This window comes from Lissotriton helveticus, chromosome 12, assembly GCF_964261635.1.
Source record: "Lissotriton helveticus chromosome 12, aLisHel1.1, whole genome shotgun sequence".
NCBI classification, from domain to species: Eukaryota; Metazoa; Chordata; class Amphibia; order Caudata; family Salamandridae; genus Lissotriton; species Lissotriton helveticus.
The window spans coordinates 114105762-114131211 of record NC_136073.1 but is presented as its reverse complement, the minus strand read 5'-3'; the positions used below and the strand labels follow the sequence as shown (position 1 = coordinate 114131211).

Here is a 25450-nt window from a genome sequence, read left to right as displayed (position 1 = left end):
AAACTAGAAGGCTGCCTCGGACAGACTTGCCTGCAATGTAAGTCCTGTAACTTTGCCACACCCAAACCCTCTTTATCTGAGCACAGAACCAGTGTGCCAAAAAAGACCGCCATTACGGTCCTCCAACTGAATGTCAGGTCCCTTGTTAAACACCATTCTGAAGTCACTCTCTTAACTGATGAGAACCCTGACATTCTGTTTCTTTGTGAAACCTGGCTCCATGACGACCTGACCAGCATTCAGAACCTCACGCTGCCTGGGGGCTTCTCTATGAAATCTATCAATAGAGACACTAGGGGTGGTGGTATAGCGGTAATATTCCGAACGGCATACACCTGCTCTTTCACGAAGGAAGATATTAAGGGGTGCGAAAGTGCTTGCTTCAAGATCACTACGAGCCCTCAGTTTGCCCTCTCTGGGCTTTACATCTATCGTCCCCCGGGTCCCACCTCTAAGTTCATTGAAGACCTTTTAGATGTGGCCCACACCCTCGTAGTGTCCTCAGCTAACTTCACTATACTAGGAGACCTTAACCTCCATTTTGACTCTACTATTGACCCTACCATCAAAAGTCTTTTGGCGGATCTTACAGCCCTACAGTTAAATTCTCTTATCCATACCTCCACACATTCCGCTGGCCACCCATTAGACCCCGTCTTTACCAATATCCCTGACGTCGTGGCCGACTCACCCAAGCCCATGGGGTGGACCGACCACTTCCTCATCAGATTTATGATGAAAGACAGCGAATCGCCCGCTAAAGAAATGCCCACCTCCTGTCTCAAGAGGCCTTGGCATAAACTACTAGCTGGTGACCTTATCACCAACTTAGGAGAATCTTACCCCACAGTTACTAATGACATCAATACGTCCTTCGATACTCTCAAGGACTGGATTACTAAAGGGCTCGATACCCTAATACCAGCCAAATGGACCAAAGGACGCAGCTCCCCCTCCAACCCATGGTATAATGAAACTCTTAAAGCCATGCGCAAAGAGTGTAAAATAGCTGAGCGCAGTTGGAGAAAGGAATACAAAGACAGTGATAAAGCTCTTTACCTGTCTAAGTTAAGACTCTACCATAAAGCCATACGGACTGCGCGTGCGTCCTTTTATGCTAAAGAAATTAATTCTAGCACCAACCCTACCAAAACTATATTTAAATTGGTGCAAAAACTTCAAAATAGTGGCAATCCAGTTTCCAGCATCACTTCTACCCAACAGTGTGAGGACCTCGCCACCTTCTTCATAGAAAAAGTGAGGAAAATTTATAATACCTTTCCACAGGACTCCTCCAACCTCTGTAACCCCCCTTATCCCCCTGCCGAGTACTCTAGGCTGTCATTTATACCCGAAATCTCCCACGACGACCTAGCACAGGCCACGCCCCTTTTTCGAGAGGCCACGCCCCCCGCCGGCCGTCACTACAAAGGGCGCTGATTACAAGCGTCATATAGCTAGAAATTTCTCCTGAGGCGGAAGCCGGGAGTAGGCTGCACATTTTAATATTTGAGTGTCACTTTCATTACCCGCTTTTAATTCTCCTGCACTCCTCTTCTGAATCCTGCTCTGGGCTCACACGCTCGGGACACAAACCGCACAGCTGATCTAAGCGCTGCTTGCAGGTCAAACCGCTAATTCCAGGGACGCCATTCCCGCCGCGGGCACAGGCCACGCCCCTTTTTCGAGATGCCACGCCCCCCGCCGGCCGTCACTACAAAGGGCGCTGATTACAAGCGTCATATAGCTAGAAATTTCTCCTGAGGCGGAAGCCGGGAGCAGGCTGCACATTTTAATATTTGAGCGTCACTTTCATTACCCGCTTTTAATTCTCCTGCACTCCTCTTCTGAATCCTGCTCTGGGCTCACACGCTCGGGACACAAACCGCACAGCTGATCTAAGCGCTGCTTGCCGGTCCAACCGCTAATCCCAGGGACGCCATTCCCGCCGCTGGCATAGGCCACGCCCCTTTTTCGAGAGGCCACGCCCCACGCCGGCCGTCACTACAAAGGGCGCTGATTACAAGCGTCATATAGCTAGAAATTTCTCCTGAGGCGGAAGCCGGGAGTAGGCTGCACATTTTAATATTTGAGTGTCACTTTCATTACCTGCTTTTAATTCTCCTGCACTCCTCTTCTGAATCCTGCTCTGGGCTCACACGCTCGGGACACAAACCGCACAGCTGATCTAAGCGCTGCTTGCAGGTCAAACCGCTAATCCCAGGGACGCCATTCCCGCCGCGGGCACAGGCCACGCCCCTTTTTCGAGAGGCCACGCCCCCGCCGGAATATCTCCCTCACTATAAAAAAATGTGTATCTTCCGGTCGCGCAGCGGGCGCTCCGTTTGCGCGCCGAAGGCGCGCCTAAGGCAAGCCCCTCTGCGCCCGTCATCGCCAGGACATAGCCTCTCGCCTGCCCCCATGCCCAAATTACACAGTTTGCTTTTCGCTACGACAGGGAACATCTCCTCGCTCTAAATACAACTTTGAGATGCGATAAACTAGAAGGCTGCCTCGGACAGACTTGCCTGCAATGTAAGTCCTGTAACTTTGCCACACCCAAACCCTCTTTATCTGAGCACAGAACCAGTGTGCCAAAAAAGACCGCCATTACGGTCCTCCAACTGAATGTCAGGTCCCTTGTTAAACACCATTCTGAAGTCACTCTCTTAACTGATGAGAACCCTGACATTCTGTTTCTTTGTGAAACCTGGCTCCATGACGACCTGACCAGCATTCAGAACCTCACGCTGCCTGGGGGCTTCTCTATGAAATCTATCAATAGAGACACTAGGGGTGGTGGTATAGCGGTAATATTCCAAACGGCATACACCTGCTCTTTCACGAAGGAAGATATTAAGGGGTGCGAAAGTGCTTGCTTCAAGATCACTACGAGCCCTCAGTTTGCCCTCTCTGGGCTTTACATCTATCGTCCCCCGGGTCCCACCTCTAAGTTCATTGAAGACCTTTTAGATGTGGCCCACACCCTCGTAGTGTCCTCAGCTAACTTCACTATACTAGGAGACCTTAACCTCCATTTTGACTCTACTATTGACCCTACCATCAAAAGTCTTTTGGCGGATCTTACAGCCCTACAGTTAAATTCTCTTATCCATACCTCCACACATTCCGCTGGCCACCCATTAGACCCCGTCTTTACCAATATCCCTGACGTCGTGGCGGACCCACCCAAGCCCATGGGGTGGACCGACCACTTCCTCATCAGATTTACGATGAAAGACAGAGAATCGCCCGCTAAAGAAATGCCCACCTCCTGTCTCAAGAGGCCTTGGCATAAACTACTAGCTGGTGACCTTATCACCAACTTAGGAGAATCTTACCCCACAGTTACTAATGACATCAATACGTCCTTCGATACTCTCAAGGACTGGATTACTAAAGGGCTCGATACCCTAATACCAGCCAAATGGACCAAAGGACGCAGCTCCCCCTCCAACCCATGGTATAATGAAACTCTTAAAGCCATGCGCAAAGAGTGTAAAATAGCTGAGCGCAGTTGGAGAAAGGAATACAAAGACAGTGATAAAGCTCTTTACCTGTCTAAGTTAAGACTCTACCATAAAGCCATACGGACTGCGCGTGCGTCCTTTTATGCTAAAGAAATTAATTCTAGCACCAACCCTACCAAAACTATATTTAAATTGGTGCAAAAACTTCAAAATAGTGGCAATCCAGTTTCCAGCATCACTTCTACCCAACAGTGTGAGGACCTCGCCACCTTCTTCATAGAAAAAGTGAGGAAAATGTATAATACCTTTCCACAGGACTCCTCCGACCTCTGTAACCCCCCTTATCCCCCTGCCGAGTACTCTAGGCTGTCATTTATACCCGAAATCTCCCACGACGACCTAGCCAAACTTTGCAGAAAGGTTAAGTCCGGCTCCCCTACAGATCCCATGAGACCAGCCCAATTTCTTGAATCCTTGGATTTCTTCCTCCCCTCATTGGCCGCACTACTTAATCTTTCCTTCTCCTCGGCTGTGGTCCCTACGTGCTGGAAACAAGCATGGGTCTCCCCTATTGTCAAAAAACCTACTTGAGACCCCACAAAGCTGGAAAACTTTAGACCTATTTCACTGCTTCCATGGATGTCTAAACTAGCTGAAGCCCATGTCAACAACGTCCTGTCACACTACTTGACCCAAAACAATATCCTGGACCCTTCCCAGAATGGCTTTAGGCCTGGACACAGTACAGAATCTGCCCTTCTGACTACCACCGAGCACCTCCGGAGTATACTTGACGACGGTCAGAGTGCTGCGCTGATTCTACTCGATCTCAGCGCAGCCTTCGATACGGTCTCCCACTACATCCTTCTAAAACGTCTCGAGGCTATAGGAATCGGTGATCTTGCCCTTGAGTGGTTCCGTTCTTTCCTGCAGGACAGGTCCTTCCAGGTCTCAGCCCCTCCTTTTATCTCCAAGTCCCACTCCATCGGCCAAGGAGTTCCCCAGGGCTCTGCGCTCAGTCCATCCCTTTTTAACCTGTATGTACAGCCTCTCTCAGCAGTAGCAAAGGAATGGGGCCTCACGCTGGTGTCGTACGCTGACGACACCCAGCTGGTCATCACTCTCACTGAGGGCCCTTCAATCTCAGCTGCGAGATTTAGGGATGGCCTAGCCGCAGTTGCCCAATGGATGACGCACAACTGTCTTCAATTGAATGCGGGGAAAACTGAGGTGCTGCTTCTCGGTAAAAACCCCTGCCACTGGAGTGATCACTGGTGGCCTTCCTTGCTTGGCCCCATCCCCTCACCAAAAACTCTGGTAAAAAAACGTGGGCGTCTGGCTGGACTCCGCACTAAACTTCCAGACCCACACGAAGAAAGTGGCAGCTACTTGTGTGGGCCTGCTGAGGAGCCTCAACCCGATACTCGTTTTTTTCGACTCTAAAACACGCCAGCTAATTGTTCAATCCACTATCCTTTCTCGGTTGGACTATGCCAGTGTTTTATTTCTAGGCACAAATAAAGCAGAGATAACACGGCTGCAACGAGTTCAAAACTCAGCGGCAAGGGCCGTGGTGGGCCTGCCCCGTAGATGCTCCATTAGAACTACCATTCAAAGACTTCACTGGCTGCCAATCGAATCTCGGATTCAATTTAAGGCACTTACCACTCCTTTTAAAATTCTTAAATGTGAATGTCCTGAACTCCTTCGCCCTCTCTTGGTACCCTACACTCCTCAGCGTAATTTGCGCTCTTCAGGTCAACACCTTGTATCGGTTCCTCGAACTAAGCTCTGCCGAATGGGTGGCCGCTCCTTCAAAGTTTTGGGGGCCAAACTTTGGAACTCTCTGCCACTGCACATTCGTTTTCTGAATAACTTGCTTGCCTTCCGTAAGGCAATTAAAACTCATCAGTTCCCTATGTCCTAGGCCTCTCGCTGCTCCTTCCCTTCCCCCTCAGCTGTTATTTCATGGTTTAGCGCCGGGACGCCCCGTTCCTGGGGCAGCTGTTTGCGCTCTAACAAAACTTTAACATAACATAACATAACATAACACGTGCTTGTGAATGGGCAGAATAAAGAGCAGGAACAAGCAGAAAGTGGCAGAATAAAAAAGGGTAAGAACGAGCAGAAAGAGGCAGAAAAAACTAGTAGAGTGGGCACAAAACCAAAGTCAGCAGAGGGTAGCGGCCTGCGGGCAAGCTGGACAGGAGGACCATCGCAGGGGGAGCTGGAAGGAGGACCTGCCATTCACTCACCCATACAACTTCTGAACACAGCCGTACACTCACCCATACAACTACTCATACACCCACCCACATAACTATTTACATACCATTGCACACATCCATACAGCCACCTACACACCCGCATACTCACCCATATAGAGACTCACACAGACTCTCCAACGCAGCCACTCACACAATAACATACTTAACCAAACACCCTCTCAAACAGCCAAACCGATCCATACAGCCACTATTCTGCCACTCACTCGCACACATACTCAAACACCCAATCACCCACCCATATAGCCACTCACTAATGCAGCCACTCACTCACCCACCCGGCCATACAGTAGCTCACATACCCTTTATTCACCCATAGACAGACCTAGTTACACACCCATACAGCCACTCATACCCAGATTTGTAGTCTCATAGCCGCTCAGATGACATATGTTAGAAATAGTATCACTCATTAGTAGTAAAAGAAACCGTAGTGATTTAACTTCTACAGTAGCTTACTCCATATCTTTAAGTGTGAGAAACATTTACAAAACTATTTCACTTACTGGATGAGGTCATCAGTGATGTCACTGACCGTCATGTGTGAAGTAATATGTGAGATCACAGGCAGTGCCTAACGGGGCGTACATTATTGTTAGCTCAGGTAATTATAACTGCTGAATTTTAATGGTTTTATTCGAGTGCAATGTGAGCATAACTGTATGGTCCTTGTAACCATTGGATTTTACAGTGATTTTTATGTTTTTTTGTATTTTAGTACCCAACTGTAACCTTTAGTGTGGGTGTGTGAGTGGCTGTATGGGTCGATGCATCGGTACGTAAGTGAATGGGTTTATGAGTCTGAGAGGATCTGTGAGTGGGTGTATGAGTGCCAGAGTGGGTCTGTCAATAGGTACACGAGTCGGAGGGTTGTGTGGCTGGGTGTGTGAGTGTGTGTCAGAGTGGGTGCAAGAGTGTCCGAGTGGGTCTGTCAGTGTGTTCATGCAGGTCTGAGTGAATGTTGGAGTATAAATTTTTTTCTGCAGAATACCCTAATCTGCTGCGAAGTTACATGGGGAGCCGTACTGAGCATCGCGATGAGTTCACGAATCCCTCAAAGGCCCCTATATTGCTTTCAGAGAGTCAGGTACCTCTACCCTACCCCCTTCTACTGTATTTCATCTTTATTTCTTCTACTGGAAACTGTTCCCTGAGGTCTAAAATGGCGGCTGCAACTTTCTGCTCAGGTTGTGACCAGCCAATTGCAGCATTTCTGTCAGTGAGTGAGTTCAGGAAGGATTTGGGGAGGAACTACATCCCTATATATACAAATTTATATTTCTTTTAATAAGTATCAACCTACTGAACAGATTTACACCAAATAACAACAAGCATGTACAATGCAATGGTTTCGCCTTTGGAAAAGTTAGAGCTATTGGCATTGTAAATGACAAAATTTGTATTTATGTGTTGGTTTTGAAAACAGATAAATAAATGGCATTGTCATTTACATTGCCATTCGCCTCTGCAGTCACTCTGCACTCCCTGTCACTCTGCACTCCCTGTCACTCTGCACTCCCTCTGCACTTCCTCTGCACTCCCTCTGCACTCCCCGTCACTTCCCACTCCCCCATCACTTCCCACTCCCCCGTCACTTCCCACTCCCCCGTCACTTCCCACTCCCCCGTCACTCTGCACTCCCTCGCACTCCCCCGTCACTCTGCACTCCCCCGTCACTCTGCACTCCCCCGCACTCCCCCGTCACTCTGCACTCCCCCATCACTCTGCACTCCCTCTGCACTCTGCACTCCCTCTGCACTCCCTCTGCACTCCCCCGTCACTTCCCACTCCCCCGTCACTTCCCACTCCCCCGTCACTTCCCACTCCCCCGTCACTCGGCACTCCCTCGCACTCCCCCGTCACTCTGCACTTGCACTCCCCCGTCACTCTGCACTCCCCCGTCACTCCCCCGTCACTCTGCACTCCCCCGTCACTCTGCACTCCCTCGCACTCCCCGTCACTCTGCACTCCCCCGTCACTCTGCACTCCCCCGCACTCCCTCTGCACTCTGCACTCCCTCTGCACTCCCCCGTCACTTCCCACTCCCCCGTCACTTCCCACTCCCCCGTCACTTCCCACTCCCCCGTCACTCCCCCGTCACTTCCCACTCCCCCGTCACTCTGCACTCCCCGTCACTCTGCACTCCCTCGCACTCCCCCGTCACTCTGCACTCCCCGTCCCTCTGCACTCCCTCTGCACTCCCCCTGCACTTCCATCTCCCCCATCACTTCCCACTCCCCCGTCACTTCCCACTCCCCCGTCACTTCCCACTCCCCCGTCACTTCCCACTCCCCGTCACTCCCCCGTCACTCTGCACTCCCCCGTCACTCTGCACTCCCTCTGCACTCTGCACTCCCTCTGCACTCTGCACTCCCTCTGCACTCTGCACTCCCTCTGCACTCCCTCTGCACTCTGCACTCCCTCTGCACTCTGCACTCCCTCTGCACTCTGCACTCCCCGTCACTTCCCACTCCCCGTCACTTCCCACTCCCACGTCACTTCCCACTCCCCCGTCACTCCCTCGCACTCCCCCATCACTCTGCACTCGCACTCCCCCGTCACTCTGCACTCCCCCGTCACTCTGCACTCCCCCGTCACTCTGCACTCCCCCGTCACTCTGCACTCCCCCGTCACTCTGCACTCCCCCGTCACTCTGCACTCCCCCGTCACTCCCCCGTCACTCTGCACTCCCCCGTCACTCTGCACTCCCTCGCACTCCCCCGTCACTCTGCACTCCCACGTCACTCTGCACTCCCCCGCACTCCCTCTGCACTCTGCACTCCCTCTGCACTCCCCCGTCACTTCCCACTCCCCCGTCACTTCCCACTCCCCCGTCACTTCCCACTCCCCGTCACTTCCCACTCCCCCGTCACTTCCCACTCCCCCGTCACTTCCCACTCCCCCGTCACTCGGCACTCCCCCATCACTCGGCACTCCCCCGTCACTCGGCACTCCCCCGTCACTCGGCACTCCCCCGTCACTCGGCACTCCCCCCGTCACTCGGCACTCCCCCCGTCACTCCCCCGTCACTCTGCACTCGCACTCGCCCGTCACTCTGCACTTGCCCGTCACTCTGCACTCGCCCGTCACTCTTCACTCCCCCGTCACTCTGCACTCCCCCGTCACTCTGCACTCCCCCGTCACTCCCCCATCACTCTGCACTCCCCCGTCACTCCCCCATCACTCTACACTCCCCCGTCACTCTGCACTCCCTCGCACTCCCCCGTCACTCTGCACTCCCCCGTCACTCTGCACTCCCCCGCACTCCCCCATTACTCTGCACTCCCCCGTCACTCTACACTCCCTCGCACTCCCCCGTCACTCTGCACTCCCCCGTCACTCTGCACTCTCCCGTCACGCTGCACTCCCCCGTCACGCTGCACTCCCCCGTCACGCTGCACTCCCCCGTCACGCTGCACTCCCACGCACTCCCCAGTCAGTCTGCACTCGCACTCCCCGTCACTCTGCACTCGCACTTCCCCGTCACTCTGCACTCCCCCGTCACTCTGCACTCCCCCGTCACTCTGCACTCCCCCGTCACTCTGCACTCCCCCGTCACTCCCCCATCACTCTGCACTCCCCCGTCACTCTGCACTCCCTCGCACTCCCCCGTCACTCTGCACTCCCCCGTCACTCCCCCGTCATTCTGCACTCCCCCCTCACTCTGCACCCCCTCGCACTCCCCCGTCACTCTGCACTCCCCCGTCACTCTGCACTCCCCCGTCACTCCCTCTGCACTCTGCACTCCCTCTGCACTCCCCAGTCACTTCCCACTCCCCCGTCACTTCCCACTCCCTCGGCACTCCCCGTCACTCGGCACTCCCCGTCACTCGGCACTCCCCCATCATGCGGCACTCCCCCATCACTCGGCACTCCCTCGCACTCCCCCGTCACTCTGCACTCGCACTCCCCCGTCACTCTGCACTCCCCCGTCACTCTGCACTCCCCCGTCACTCCCCCGTCACTCTGCACTCCCCCGTCACTCGGCACTCCCTCGCACTCCCCCGTCACTCTGCACTCGCACTCCCCCGTCACTCTGCACTCCCCCGTCACTCTGCACTCCCTCGCACTCCCCCGTCACTCTGCACTCCCCCATCACTCTGCACTCCCCCATCACTCTGCACTCCCCCGTCACTCTGCACTCCCCCGTCACTGCCCATCACTCTGCACTCCCCCGTCACTCTGCACTCCCTCGCACTCCCCCGTCACTCTGCACTCCCCCGTCACTCTGCACTCCACCGTCACTCTGCACTCCACCGTCACTCCCCCGTCATTCTGCACGCCCCCCTCACTCTGCACTCCCTCGCACTCCCCCGTCACTCTGCACTCCCCCGTCACTCCCTCTGCACTCTGCACTCCCTCTGCACTCCCCCGTCACTTCCCACTCCCCCGTCACTCGGCACTCCCCCGTCACTCGGCACTCCCCCGTCACTCGGCACTCCCCCGTCACTCGGCACTCCCCCGTCACTCGGCACTCCCCCGTCACTCCCCCGTCACTCGGCACTCCCCCGTCACTCGGCACTCCCCCGTCACTCGGCACTCCCCCGTCACTCGGCTCTCCCCCGTCACTCCCCCGTCACTCCCCCGTCACTCTGCACTCCCCCGTCACTCTGCACTCCCCCGTCACTCTGCACTCCCCTGTCACTCCCCCGTCACTCCCCCGTCACTCTGCACTCCCCCGTCACTCTGCACTCCCCCGTCACTCTGCACTCCCCCGTCCCTCTGCACTCCCCCGTCCCTCTGCACTCCCTCTGCACTCCCTCTGCACTCCCTCTGCACTCCCTCTGCACTCTGCACTCCCTCTGCACTCTGCACTCCCTCTGCACTCCCCATCACTCTGCACTCCCCATCACTCTGCACTCCCCATCACTCTGCACTCTGAACTCCCCATCACTCTGCACTCTGAACTCCCCATCACTCTGCACTCTGAACTCCCCATCACTCTGCACTCCCTCTGCACTCCCCCGTCACTTCCCACTCCCCCGTCACTTCCCACTCCCCCGTCACTTCCCACTCCCCCGTCACTCGGCACTCGCACTCCCCCGTCACTCGGCACTCGCACTCCCCCGTCACTCTGCACTCTGCACTCTGCACTCTGCACTCTGCACTTCCCACTCCCTGTCCCTCTGCACTCCCCTGCACTCCGTCCCTCTGCACTCCCCCGGGACTCCCCCGGCACTCCCCCGGCACTCCCCCGGCACTCTGCACGCCCTCTGCACGCCCTCTGCACGCCCTCTGCACGCCCTCTGCACTCTGCACGCCCTCTGCACTCTGCACGCCCTCTGCACTCTGCACTCTGCACTCCCTCTGCACTCTGCACTCCCCCGTCACTTCCCACTCCCCCGTCACTTCCCACTCCCCCGTCACTTCCCACTCCCCCGTCACTTCCCACTCCCCCGTCACTTCCCGCTCCCCTGCACTCCCCCGTCACTCTGCACTCCCTCTGCACTCCCCTGCACTCCCCCGTCACTCTGCACTCCCTCTGCACTCCCCCGTCACTCTGCACTCCCTCTGCACTCCCCCGTCCCTCTGCACTCCCTCTGCACTCCCCCGTCCCTCTGCACTCCCCCGTCCCTCTGCACTCCCTCTGCACTCCCCCACACTCCCCCGTCACTCTGCCCTCTGCACTCCCCCGTCCCTCTGCACTCCCCCGTCCCTCTGCACTCCCCCGTCCCTCTGCACTCCCCCGTCCCTCTGCACTCCCCCGTCCCTCTGCACTCCCCCGTCCCTCTGCACTCCCCCGTCCCCCTGCACTCCCCCGTCCCCCTGCACTCCCCCGTCCCCCTGCACTCCCCCGTCCCCCTGCACTCCCCCGTCCCCCTGCACTCCCCCGTCCCCCTGCACTCCCCCGTCCCCCTGCACTCCCCCGTCCCTCTGCACTCCCCCGTCCCTCTGCACTCCCCCATCCCTCTGCACTCCCCCGTCCCTCTGCACTCCCCCGTCCCCCTGCACTCCCCCGTCACTCTGCACTCCCTGTCACTCTGCACTCCCTGTCACTCTGCACTCCCTGTCACTCTGCACTCCCTGTCACTCTGCACTCCCTGTCACTCTGCACTCCCCCGTCACTTCCCACTCCCCCGTCACTTCCCACTCCCCCGTCACTTCCCACTCCCCCGTCACTCCCCCGTCACTCCCCCGTCACTCCCCCGTCACTCCCCCGTCACTCTGCACTCCCCCTGCACTCTGCACTCCCCCTGCACTCCCTCTGCACTCTGCACTCCCTCTGCACTCTGCACTCCCTCTGCACTCCCCCGTCACTTCCCACTCCCCCGTCACTTCCCACTCCCCCGTCACTTCCCACTCCCCCGTCACTCGGCACTCCCCCGTCACTCGGCACTCCCCCGTCACTCGGCACTCCCCCGTCACTCGGCACTCCCTCGCACTCCCCCGTCACTCGGCACTCCCCCGTCACTCCCCCATCACTCTGCACTCCCCCTGCACTCTGCACTCCCTCTGCACTCTGCACTCTGCACTTCCCACTCCCCGTCACTTCCCACTCCCCGTCACTTCCCACTCCCCGTCACTTCCCACTCCCCGTCACTCTGCACTCCCTGTCACTCTGCACTCTGCACTCCCTGTCACTCTGCACTCCCTGTCACTCTGCACTCCCTCTGCACTCTGCACTCCGTCTGCACTCTGCACGCCCTCTGCACGCCCTCTGCACGCCCTCTGCACGCCCTCTGCACTCCCCCGTCACTCTGCACTCCCCCGTCACTCTGCACTCCCCCGTCACTCTGCACTCCCCCGTCACTCTGCACTCCCCCGTCACTCCCCCTGCACTCCGCAGCCACTCTGCACTCCGTAGCCACTCTGCACTCCCCCGCATTCCCCCTGCACTCCGCAGCCACTCTGCTCTCCGCAGCCACGCTGCAGTCACTCTGCAGTCACTCTGCAGTCCCTAGCACTCTGCAGTCACTATGCAGTGACACACCCACGAGGACGATGTTTGCCCAGCCCTGGTGTGTCACACCCACGAGGACGATATTTGCCCAGCCCTGGTGTGTCACACCCACGCGGACGATATTTGCCCAGCCCTAGTGTGTCACACACAGGAGGACGTTATATGCTAAGCCCTGGTGCGTCACGCCTACGAGGATGATATATGCCCAGCCCTGGTGTGTCACGCCTACGAGGATGATATATGTCTAGCCCTGGTGTGTCACGCCTACGAGGACAATATATGTCCAGCCCTGGTGTGTTACATCCATGAGGACGATATATGTCCAGCCCTGGTGTGTCACACCCATGAGGACGATATATATCCAAGCCCTGGTGTGTCACGCCTACGAGGACGATATATGTCCAGCCCTGGTGTGTCACGCCTACGAGGACGATATATGTTCACCCCTGGTGTGTCACGCCCACGAGGACGATATTTGCCCAGCCCTGGTGTGTCACACCTATGCGGACGATATATGTCCAGCCCTAGTCTCTCCCACGAGGACGATATTTGCCCAGCCCTAGTTCGTCACCGCCAGGAGCACGTTATGCCCACCCCTCACAGTGTTCACACCCTGGAGGGGACGGGTCGGCCCCTTTAGCAGATTTCCGATGGTGATGGATTGAAACTGAAACCGCCCCGAGGCAGGCGGGGGCGCCCCCGTCTTTATTCGCATTATCTCCAGGGATGCGGCGGATGTGCAGACGGCCCGAGTCCTGCTTTCTGAAAGGAAATGGTTAGTAAACGAGTGCTCACTTCCATTTGCCTATTTTCGTTTGGAAGGATACTTTCCAAAAGCTCCAGCTACGGCAAATAATCTGCAACTCCAAAACATAACGATATTTGGAAATATATAGAAAAATGACATGAGTAATATGTTGTTGGTAAAATTAAATTCATGTGTTAAACCCGCGGGTGCCTGGGTCCCTATGACAGCCAAGTCATTCGAGCTGCTATTAGCAGAGCACGTTTTTACGCTAGCAGGCTATGTGGAGTTATTTATTGTACTGTAATTGCATCGGTAGAGCGCGTTCTACCCTAACGAGGCGCTAAATAGTTTAGCTGCTCCGGAACACACGGTTAGTGGGTAATCCAGTGGTTTTAGTTAGGTTAGTTTTGTGCTTTCAAGGAAACCATTGTAATATCCACGTGTTACAAACACGTAAGCGATTTATCCCATCTGACTTCGCAAACCGATTTCATTTGTAATTTCTAGTGTTTTGCGATTGCAATGCCTCCTCGGAGGTAGTACGCGCTATATCAGTGCTATATAAATGACTCCGTGTTCTGATGCGGTGGCGGAGAGGGGGGTCAAGGAGCGGGGAGGCGCGTCCCAAGCCTTTGAACACCACCTCCCGCCTGGAAGTGGTTCTGATGCAAATGTGTAGATAACTTCACCACCTAGTTTATTGAATTACAAATTAGCACCTCAGTCACAAGCACCCGCCCCAGACAGTCAACAGTGTGTACTGTGTATGCACAGATGCATTTGTTGATTGGTTCGGCATCGCCCCCTCCTTTTCTGAAGGGTGGACTTCCAGACCACAAGCGTCAACTAGACTCGCAGGCTTGTATTAGGGCACCCTTTAACATGGCGGGGAACCCCTTTCACACAGTTGGGTGTGTCCCTCCGCTTGGAAATGCAGGAGGACTACAAACCCCAGAACACACTCTGCTGCCAAGTAGAAGCACGTGCCCAGGCTTCCAACCATAAGGCAGCGATGCGTGTGGGGCACTGAAGTGGCCCCTTCTGGGGGGAAAATGGAGCCCCTTTGGAGACAGTGAGAGTGATGCAAGGGGGAAGAAAGGAAGTGATTACACTTACATGGCTCCGAGTGCAAAACAAACTTCCTCTAGTTGCTGGACAGCAAACCCCAGTAAGGATTTTGACATGCACAGTAAGGATGTTTTACCAGGTTAATGGCTTGGAAACTTCTGGAGTACGATAACAATCGGAGGATTGAACAAAATACAGAATGACGTAACCGAGATGGGGGATTAAAGCGCCTAAGGATTAGGAGCAGGACGAAAGTAGGTATGTTGTTGGCGCTGTTTAAAGGGCGTTATTCGATTAGTGGAAAGGACGGCACATGGGCCCCAGGCTCTGTTTAACAAGAAGCACGGGCACACAGACAGCGGGAGGGGGGGGCGGGTTAACGGGCACACGGACAGCGGGAGGGGGGCGGGAACGGGCACACGGACAGCGGGAGGGGGGGCGAAAACGGGATAAAAAAAATATTAAAAAATGCCGCTTACCTGCAAGGAAAGAAATCGCGCAGCCCACCGCATCCTGGAAACTTCAATCTCGCAGCCCACTCCTGCAAAGGACACTTTGAAACTGACCAAAACAGGACGAGAAAAAAAAAAATAAAGATCCGCCCACCGCCGCATGACGTGAGCAGAAAGCCTAAAATTCTCGGGAACGCCCCCGAATCTGCTCCGCAATTGACGGACTGATCTCTGTTCCAATGGCTAGCCTCCATTTATGGAGCTAGCCAATGGAACAGAGGGCGGATTCCCAAGCCACATACTGGAGACATAAGATTTCGGCTGCGCAGTGCGCAGCTTTCGGCCAGTCTAAACCTAAAAAGCACTCTTTCAGGACCAAGAGCAAGCTTTCTGCCAAACATGGTGCAATTCCAAACAGCGGTTCAGGCTGTAGTCGTGTTCAAAATCCCTATAGGAATTAACACGGGAAACATTTTTCTTTTTTTTTTACTTCCCCTTGTTCCTTAGCCACAGCTTGTTCGATTGCCCTGAAAATTTCCATGCACAACTAAATCGGCGCACTCTTTGGGAAAATGTTGTGAAGATTTGTCACACAGCGCCAAAAATATAGGCAAGTCAAAAAATGCTTTTCGTATGGAAACATGGTCCTAACTATAACAGCCTACTGGCGACTGCCAGTAGGTAATTGTACATTTCCTCCTACTGGCAGTAGCCATTACGTAGTTATAGTTAAGACCAACTATTCCCATAGACAAAGCACTTTTGTTTTGCCAATATCGTTGGTGCCGTTTGACAAATCCCCACGAAATTTTCAAACTAGTTCGCCACTAGTTCAGTTCAGTAAATCTTTATTTCGAAGAATAAAAATTCCTCATAAAAGCACATTACATTATAAAATCTCATTAAATATCATTACATTTCATTCCTGAACTTTTCATGTTAAAAGCGACAATAGAAAAGAGAGGATATGATTCACGAGGCAGGTATGGTTTTACAAAACAAATTCATTTCTTGTATTCCTCAATCTTACTGCTACTTTTAAAAAGCTTAAAATCGCACATAGGGTGTGGGGATCAGTAGCTTTCTGTAAAAACAACAATGCAGTTTTTGCTTGGCGGAATTTCTGTTTCTTAAAAATGTCTACCAAAAACAAACGTCTAGGGTTACTATAAAATGGACATAAAAGTACAAAATGAAGGGTGTCCTGCGGAGACCTATTGTCGCAGCCGCAGGCACCCTTCTGCTCAATTGTTACGGTGTTGGACCCGGCCTCGTGGCGTGGTCCTACCCCTCCCGCCGGGCGGGCCCTGGGAGACATCGGCCCTTCATCGACCCGCTGTCGCCCCCGGACACCACTCTCAACGAACTCTCGACGAGAGCCACCCCCTGGCAAACCCCGGCACTCCCCCCCTGGAACCCGGCGAACCCGGCTTGCTCCAACTCTGCAGGTCCGGTCACCACCCCGGACCACCCTTTCAGGCCCGACTCCATCTTTGGCCCGTCGCGCCGCGAGCACGTGGCCTCGGCCCGACCCCGGCCGCGGCCCCAGCGAAGCCCCGACATCGTGGCACCAAGATCAACCCAGGTGGTAAAGTGGCCACTTGGCGGATCCCGGAGGAGAGGGGTTTCAATGGCCCTCCAGCCGTCCCCGGACGCCTGGTATCGATCGCCCTCCGGCCTCCCTGGGCGCTGGCTCCACCCCCCTGAGTGTCTGGACACCTTCATCCCGGCCCCTCTGCCCCCCAGGCACGAGGGTCCGGACATCAAAGGACTCCAGTCCTATATCTGGGCCAGCCCTGGATCAGAAAGTCAGTTGTATCTGGGAGTCGAAGCCCTGCTGACCTCGTCACGGCTGATCCTGATAAGAACTCGTTAACCTGGAACCTGGAACCTCTGAGCCCTGCTGACGCTGTCGCGGCTCTCCCAAAGCTGAACCATCCTCCGAGCCCTGCTGACCCGGTCGCGGCTCTACCAAGCTGAACCACCCTCCGAGCCCTGCTGACGCTGTCGCGGCTTGACCAAGCTGAACCACCCTCCGAGCCCTGCTGACGCTGTCGCGGCTCGACCAAGCTGAACCACCTTCGGAGCCCTGCTGACGCTGTCGCGGCTCGACCAAGTTGAACCATCTTCGGAGCCCTGCTGACGCTGTCGCGGCTCCCGGCACCCCCCAGCTCGAGGATTGAGAGCTGTGGGCAGGGTTTCCTAGTACCAGCTGGTACCAAGACTGCCCCGCTACCCCCATTCCCCGGCCATTGTAGGCTAAAATGTTTGGTAACCAGTTGAGCCTAAAACGGCACATTAAAAAACGATCATTTTGGCTATACGTCAGAAACAGATATGGTTCCATTCCCTCTCCATTTCTTACAAGTTCATGGGCTGCTAGTGATTTCTTTGCCCGGCCACGACTTCTTCTGTCAGACAAATTTTTCTAAAAGCAATTTTTTCACCTTCAATTTACAGCTATTTACAATCGAGGAAGGATCATTAAAAAGTTGGCACTGGTCAATACTCGATAAAGAGTCTTTCACATATTTCAACCAAGGAATTCGTAAGGCCTTGTCTCTTTGTAAACAGTCTGAAACTATTTCCCTGGTCAGGGCTGCCTCCGTGTTGGTCCAATTTCTCATCCATGCCATGGTTGGCCTTAGTTTTGCATTGTCAGAGATATATGGCATCCCCAGTTCATCATGGACAATTTCGGCAGGGATGGTTTGTGGGATTTTTAAGATTCTTCTAAAGAATTTATCTTTGTGCTGTTGAAGTTGCTTACAATCCCTGAAGCCCCATACAAGGACTTTGCTGTACTAATTGAGCCATATAATGCCATTATCTGTTCTGGGCACCAGCGTCCCAATCTACGGGCGAAGCTCGAGATGGCCCCATTTGAGGAGACAAGCTTGGTGCAATGGGCCTCAAGCAGGTGATTAAACTGCATGTCCCCATCCATTAGCAGCCCTAGATAGGGGAAGGTCTTTACTATGCCCAGGGTGTGTGACCCAATTTTGAACACGCTCTTGTTGGCGGGTTTTTTGCCGGCCACCATGACAAAGGATTTTGTTAGGTTGACAGACAGGTCCAAGTCCCCCATGAACTTAACAAATCCGTTCACCAGAAGTTGCAAAGCCCTTGGGGTCCTGGCCAGCAGGACCGCGTCGTCCGCGTACATTAGTACTGGGACATGCCGCGGTCCTACTTTAGGAGAGTCAACTTCTAGGGTAATAAGGGCACTCTCTAGGGCGTTAATGTAAGGGGAGAAAAGAAAAGGGGCTAATATGCACCCTTGTCTTACTCCCCCTGAACATAAAAATTGATCGGTACGCCCCCCCCTCTGGGCTGAAGCGGACCTTGTCCGTGGTGTTCCAGTGCAGCTCTTTCAGGATATTAATCAGCCCCTCCTCTATCCCTAGGTTATGCATCATGGACCACAGTTTAGACCTATTGACATTGTCAAAGGCCGCGGCTAGGTCCATAAATGCCATGTAGACCGTGCCCCTGCCTGCTTTCGTGTACTTAGCTGTCAAAAGATACAAATTTAGGCACTGGTCACTTGTCGATCTGCCCTCCCTAAACCCATATTGTATTTCAGCTAAGATATGATGTTCCTCAGTCCACTCCATGAGCCTGTTTAAAATCACTCGCCTCAAAATTTTAGCAGAAACATCAATGAGCGAGATCGGCCTATAACATTTAGGATCATCCCTGGACCCTTTTTTAAATATGGGTACAATCAGTGCCGTGGACCAGGAACGTGGTAAGCCAAATTTGATGGCTACATTTAGGACCCTTGTTAAGATTGGTGCCCATAAGTCTATATTGCTTCTATATAGATCTGGTGGGGTGCCATCCGGACCAGGGGCCTTGTTTTGAGTCAGCCCGCTAATTGCATTTGTTATCTCCACTAGCGAGAGAGTTATATTGTCACTCCGTGTACCCTGCCATTTGCCCTCCTGAATTGTTAAGTGTAACTTGTTGTATAGCCCTTGGAAGGGATTGACCCATTGCTCTGGAAGGATGTTACTACTGATCGCCGGGGCAGAATTCTCGTTGAAACAGGGCCGATTTACAATTCTCCAGAATTCTGCAAAGTCCCAGTTTTCACCCGCCTCTCTCAGATCTGCCCATACTTCTGCTTGAAGCAGCTTTTTCCGCTCTTTAATCTTAGTTCTGTAGTTTAATCTGCAAGTGGCCACTTCTGTCTTATTCCTTGGTTTAACTTTAAGACAGGCTTTTAAATCCCTTAGGGCTTTAGAGCAGCTCTTGTCGAACCAACGTGGGTTCTTCTGCTCTTTCCTCGGTCCTTTGACTTCCAGCATTTTATCCACTATACTTGTGAGGGTTGTGAAGGATTCCATTAATTCTGGACCTTCCTTTTGGGGGTCCAAACAGTCTTCTATCTCTTTTCTTCCATTTTGGACAAGAGATTTATAAAACTCATGGGAGTTTACCCTTGCCCACTTGAGTCGCCTACCCTGGTCTGTTGGTTGGAGGCTAATTCCCCGCCCCCCTTTAGATTTGCCCACCCCACAAGTATGTCTAATTTCCAAAACAAGAGGGTTATGGTCACTAAAGGGACTCCACTTAGTTTTGACCCCGGCACTTCTGTACCCGCCCTACCCTTTTGTGCGGGCACAAAAAAAGCACTTGTAGCCCTCTATTTGGAATGATGCCGCGCTGACTGCCCATGTCTCCTGAAATGCCAGGATATGGAATCCCTGGATCTCATTCCTCCATTCAGGGTTATCAAATTTGCCTGCTAAACCCGCTACATTCCATGTCAGAATATTCACATTTCGTGTCTGTGCTTCCCCGCTTTTCGTATCACATAAGACAGGATTTGAATCAATTAGCGTTTCGTTGCCAACCCTCACTATTTCTGTTTTATTGTTTAGATTTTCTGCCGTGTTTTGAGTGACTTCGCTTTCCTCCACTCCCTCCCCTCTAGCCAACGTTACAATCTTTCCTCCCTTATCCTTCTCCGCTTCCCTTAGTCATTCATTTTCATCCATGGATTGTAAGGGACTGTATCTATTTGTCCATTGGGGACCTCCCTGGTAAGTTATAGTTTGCATGCCATACTCCATGGGCCTTGGACCATGTCCATGTGTGAATCCGCTCCTTCCCGGGATATGAAAGTTTGGTTGGCATGTCACCGGTTTCCTGGGGTAAAAATATGCTAGAGGCATGGTTCTTATCGTGCTAGTGGTGTTTCTATTGTCATTAGCTAATATATACTCCACAAGATTCGGGTCCCTAAAGTTGGCGATAATACAATTCCCCTCTATTTCTTTCTTTCTAGTGTCCATCCACTGTGCTCTGCTTAAATGTAAAATCTCCCCCCCTCTTCCTCCCTGTAAAGGTCTGTGAATGTTTAGCCAGGTTGTAATTTTTTGTTTTAGTTCTGTGTAAGTTTCTCTCTGCCCCCGTCCTAGCCCTGGGACCCCTGTAAAAATAACGACAAAAGGGCTTGCTTCCGGGGGTAGGTTTACACATGGGGTGGGCCTTGTGCTCTAGCATTTAGCTCAGTAAGATGTTGTTGACTTTTTGCCTGGTATGAGATGCCGATGTTATCTGGCTGCCTTGGCCCTCCCACACCCTGTCTTTGAATGTTATTTCTGTCCGGGTTTCCATGTGTGTTAGTACTCCCGCCCCTGTCTGCAGTTGCCCCATCAATCGCAGCATGCACCTGAGCAATGGTGCATTGGTCATGACTAACACAGTTATTGGATGGTACTGGTCGTTGGGCTGGGACGTTATTTGTTGAGGTCCCCGTAACATTTTGTGTGGGTGTTGGGGGTTCCCTTGCCTTACCCTGTCTTTGCAGATTGCTAGCTATTTTATCTATCTTACTCACTAGTGGTTTAATTAGGCTAGTTATAAATGTCTCCAGGTGTTTTTGTAGCTCTAGAATTATAAGCCACCTCGGGGGAATTGAGGCGACTTTAGGTTCTATTATTAGGACTTCATCCTCTATGTCTTTAGACTTACTACACTAATTGATCTTTTTCTTAGCCCTTGTTTGTCTGGTTTTGTTTTGGCGTTTTTTAGAAGGTAGTTTAGGAGTTACGTTTGAGTCTATATTTATGGATGCTTGGTCCTCTGCTAATAGTTGTGCACAGGGGATAGTGTCTAGTGAGTTTTCACGGCTCCCTTCAGGTGATATATCAACTTGGGTTACATCCTCAGTTTGAGTTGGTGTCAATGGCAGGGAGGTCAGAGTCATTGATATGCGTCCCTGCGCACGCTCTATATCCCCTGCCACCTTTCGTAACATTAAGTCAATGACAGTTGGAGTGGCTTTGTGGGTGGATGCATCACCTGGCCCTAGGCCGGGGTTTTTTGATTTAGGAGGGGTTCCTACTTTGCTCTTTGTCGAGCGAGTTTTGGGTTTAGTCGCCATAGTTTTTCAGGTTGCTATGTCAGTGATTTATTCCCTCTTCCTATTTTGTATAGAACAATTCGGACCAAGGTAGTAATAACAATAGCAATATTCTGTCCGCTTTCCCCACTGGCAGTTATTAGATTTCCGTGTCCCGTCTTTGTGATTTTTGCCAGACCCTCACGCTCTTTTTTTACATGTGGGCTTCTGAAATATGGGAAACGGCTATTACAGTACCTTTCAGCAAAACCACGGGAGGTGGCCCGTCCCATCCCTGGTCGTCCCCGGACGGCCACAGACGGCCCGCCCTTGTCCCGGGCTTCTCCCACGCGCTCCCGCGATGCGGGTAATGAGGGTGTAATTTATGCGCCTCCTGGCGCTCCTACGCGGTGGGCGGCTTCCGGCCGCGATGTTCTCTGGGACCCGTAGTCCCCACCAGCCCAGGCTCTCCCCCTCACAGCAGCCTCACAGGACTCGGCGGGGGGTGGCGAGCGCAGACAGAGCTGCGGGTCCAGCGGTGAAAAGGGGAAGCAGACAGGAGTTCACGAAGCCCCCACAGGTGAGCTGCTAGCTCCAAAGATGGTCCCCCACTCCTCACAGCAGCCTCACAGGTCTCGGGAGGTGCGGCGGCGGGAGGCGAGCCCAGGCAAAGCCGCGGGTCCAGCTGAGAAAAGGGGAAGCAGGCACGAGTTCACAATGCCCCCACAGGTGTGCTGCTAGCTCCAGAGATTGTCCCCCGCTCCACCGGTAATGAGGGTGTAATTTATGCGCCTCCTGGCGCTCCTACGCTGTGGGCGGCTTCCGTCCGCGATGTTCTCTGGGACCCGTAGTCCCCACCAGCCCAGGCTCTCCCCCTCACAGCAGCCTCACAGGACTCGGCGGGGGTGGCGAGCGCAGACAGAGCCGCGGGTCCAGCGGTGAAAAGGGGAAGCAGACAGGAGTTCACGAAGCCCCCACAGGTGAGCTGCTAGCTCCAAAGATGGTCCCCCACTCCTCACAGCAGCCTCACAGGTCTCGGGAGGTGCGGCGGCGGGAGGCGAGAGCAGGCAAAGCCGCGGGTCCAGCTGAGAAAAGGGGAAGCAGGCACGAGTTCACAATGCCCACACAGGTGTGCTGCTAGCTCCAGAGATTGTCCCCCGCTCCACCGGTAATGAGGGTGTAATTTATGCGCCTCCTGGCGCTCCTACGCGGTGGGCGGCTTCCGGCCGCGATGTTCTCTGGGACCCGTAGTCCCCACAAGCCCAGGCTCTCCCCCTCACAGCAGCCTCACAGGACTCGGCGGCGGGTGGCGAGCGCAGACAGAGCCGCGGGTCCAGCGGTGAAAAGGGGAAGCAGACGAGAGTTCACGAAGCCCCCACAGGTGAGCTGCTAGCTCCAAAGATGGTCCCCCATTCCTCACAGCAGCCTCACAGGTCTCGGGAGGTGCGGCGGCGGGAGGCAAGCGCAGGCAAAGCCGCGGGTCCAGCTGAGAAAAGGGGAAGCAAGCACGAGTTCACAATGCCCCCACAGGTGTGCTGCTAGCTCCAGAGATTGTTTGCCACTAACTTTAGCTGGTGTGTGGAAAGTTTTGGGGTGATTCGTGAAGCAAAGGGTGAGAAAAATGGGGGTCCGGTTTGGAATGTTTAGACACAGCTACAGCCCAAACCTCTGAACCGAATTACACCAAATTTAGTCAGGTAGGCAGCCACCTCCAGGCTAGCACCACCCCAAAGGTGGGCTGCACTGAGGTGGATATGATTTTTCAGAAGTAGCCATCTTTATGATGGCATACTTAGGCATTCTGGGACTGGGTTATGCCCACTTCCCACAGGAATTAGTCATATAGGGTGCATAGTGTTCCCATTGGATACTACCGGACACTACCCTAATGCCCCTAAATTCAGTATTTAAGGGAGTCTCTGGCACCAGAGAAGCAGCTTGTGACAACTGAAGAAGAGAGGACACTGAAGAGCCAGAAATGCAGAGAGGAGAGAAGAAGCAGCTGTCCTGGTAGCAACTTTGCCGGGTTGTCTGCATCCCTCGTCAAAATCTGCAACCAAGTGGATTAGAACTACAGCTTTTGACTCCAGAAGTTTGGGAGGACTGCCTGCCTTTGATAAAGAATCAATATCTTCCGTGAACAAAGGGCCTACTCTCCTGCACCCTGCAGGAATTCTGAAGCACAGACTGAGGCTTCCAAAACTGTCAAAAAGTGGCACTTTAAGCAACCAATGCATCAGTCGCCCCTGCTATATATTTATATACCATGTACAATCTGGAGGAAAAAAAATGCGGATACACTGTTGATCATATACCTTTTTACGCATTCTGTAGCACACTACCATGTACTGTAGGCAATACAAGTATAAAAATATGATTTGCATGTTCACAGTGCTTTCTGCCAGACTGGGACCTTGTAGCACTAAACAAAAACAAAGTCACTATTCAACCCCTGCACAAACCAGGATTCAGTTCTGTGGCGCAGAACATTGACCAATAGAGGTTCCATAATGCACAATAGCACATTTCCCTCTGATTAACATAACTTGTATTTAATTTTCATGTAAGCTGTGTTGTATTTTATATGGAGTAGCCGGAAGGTGAGAGACAGAAAAAAGTTACTGAAAATTGTGTTTTTTTTTTTAACCATGCCCACTCACCCCATCCCCTTGCACGCAGCATCACAATTACCATTAAAAAAATTTAAGCACTTTGACCACTGCGCAAGCCACTATGCAGCAGGTGTCCGAGCAGCTCTTGTCCACGGGGTTTCCTCTTGTGCACTCTTCACTGGAGTTGGCCTTACCAGAGGAGCACTGGGGCTGATGGGAGCATCCATCCCTACTCATACAAGATGGCTGCGACCTGCAAGAGGCAGACAGCAGGGATTTCCCAATGATACAAGAAGAGGCTGAAATGCAACTGACCGGTCCCTCATCACACGAGTCCAGTCCTCACTGGACTCCTCCGACATGACCACTATATCTCCGCTAATGGAGACGATGAACTCGGGCACCGCCTAGGCATCCACGTGACAACCTAATGTGTTCTGGGAGTTGTAGTCATGCGTTGCTTCCATTGAACTAATTGGGTGGATCCAAGTGCAGACAATGATTGAAATAGGGTCCCCTGAGGATTTAGAGGTGCTGCAGGCCTGGCAGCTACAACGCTGACACAGATTGGGCTCCACCCATATTCCCGCCAAGGAGTGGCTTACTGATGCCTACTTTTCAAGAGTTTATGGCTGACTGTCTCTTAATATTAAACACCCCGCTGACCTTCGCACACCTGTGCTCTCTTGTGTTGTAAGAAGTATCAGATCTATTTGCTTGAAGGTCAAAATTGTCATTTAAAAAAAAAAAAAAAGTGTTTTAAGACAAGAGCCTCATTATGGAGTCCTTGTAGCACCCAGTGCTGTAATGCAGCGCCTGCGAATCTGGACACAGTGTGTGATCCTGGGCGCTGTATTACCGACCCCTGGTGAGAACCTCATGAACCGGGAAGAGCCTTCCCGGCTCATCAGGTGCTCACCAGGGGTCGGTAATAAGGCTTAGGGGTAGTGGCACACCGGCCACACCCATGTCGAGGAGCATTGGCACGGCCACACATGAGGAGCATTGGCACGGCCACGCATGAGGGGCATTGGCACGGCCACGCATGAGGGGCATTGGCACGGCCACGCATGAGGGGCATTGGCACGGCCACGCATGAGGGGCATTGGCACGGCCACGCATGAGGGGCATTGGCACGGCCACGCCTGGGGGGCATTGGCACGGCCACGCCTGGGGGCATTGGCACACCCACGTCGAGAAGCATTTGGCACACCCACGTCGAGGAGCATTGGCACACCCACGTCGAGGAGCATTGGCACACCCACTGGTATACCTTTCCACGTATTCCTGGTCCCTTTTTCTGAAAAACATTGCACAGTTTTACTTCCTGGCTAAACGCACGTGTGACATTGTTTCCCATAGAATTTGTAAACTGAATTTACAAGGCACCTGGGGTTACCAGCTCAAGCGGATTGCTTCCCATCTCGTAACGAGGCCCAAAGAAGGAAGTTAGTCCAAATGTCCCGTGATAAGCGCGGGAAGTCTAACTCGTCACTTTTATTTACGGTATTTGACAGGCGCGGTTCGTCCATTGGGGCGTGGGGGTGTAGCCCCCCCTG

The 25450-nt window shown here is 53.3% G+C and overlaps 2 protein-coding genes across 2 annotated transcripts in view; both read right to left on the bottom strand.

The window, feature by feature from the left end:
- Positions 1-3862, bottom strand: part of LOC144798641 (uncharacterized) — a 167072-nt gene extending 163210 nt beyond the window's left edge. The window contains exon 1 of the mRNA XM_078669606.1: positions 3776-3862. The gene's annotated coding sequence lies outside the window, so the exon portion shown is untranslated. The remainder of the gene's footprint in view (positions 1-3775) is intronic.
- LOC144798642 (transmembrane protein 272-like) overlaps positions 1-25450 on the bottom strand; it is a 1182125-nt gene that overhangs the window by 1136672 nt on the left and 20003 nt on the right. The gene's annotated exons all lie outside the window — the stretch shown is intronic.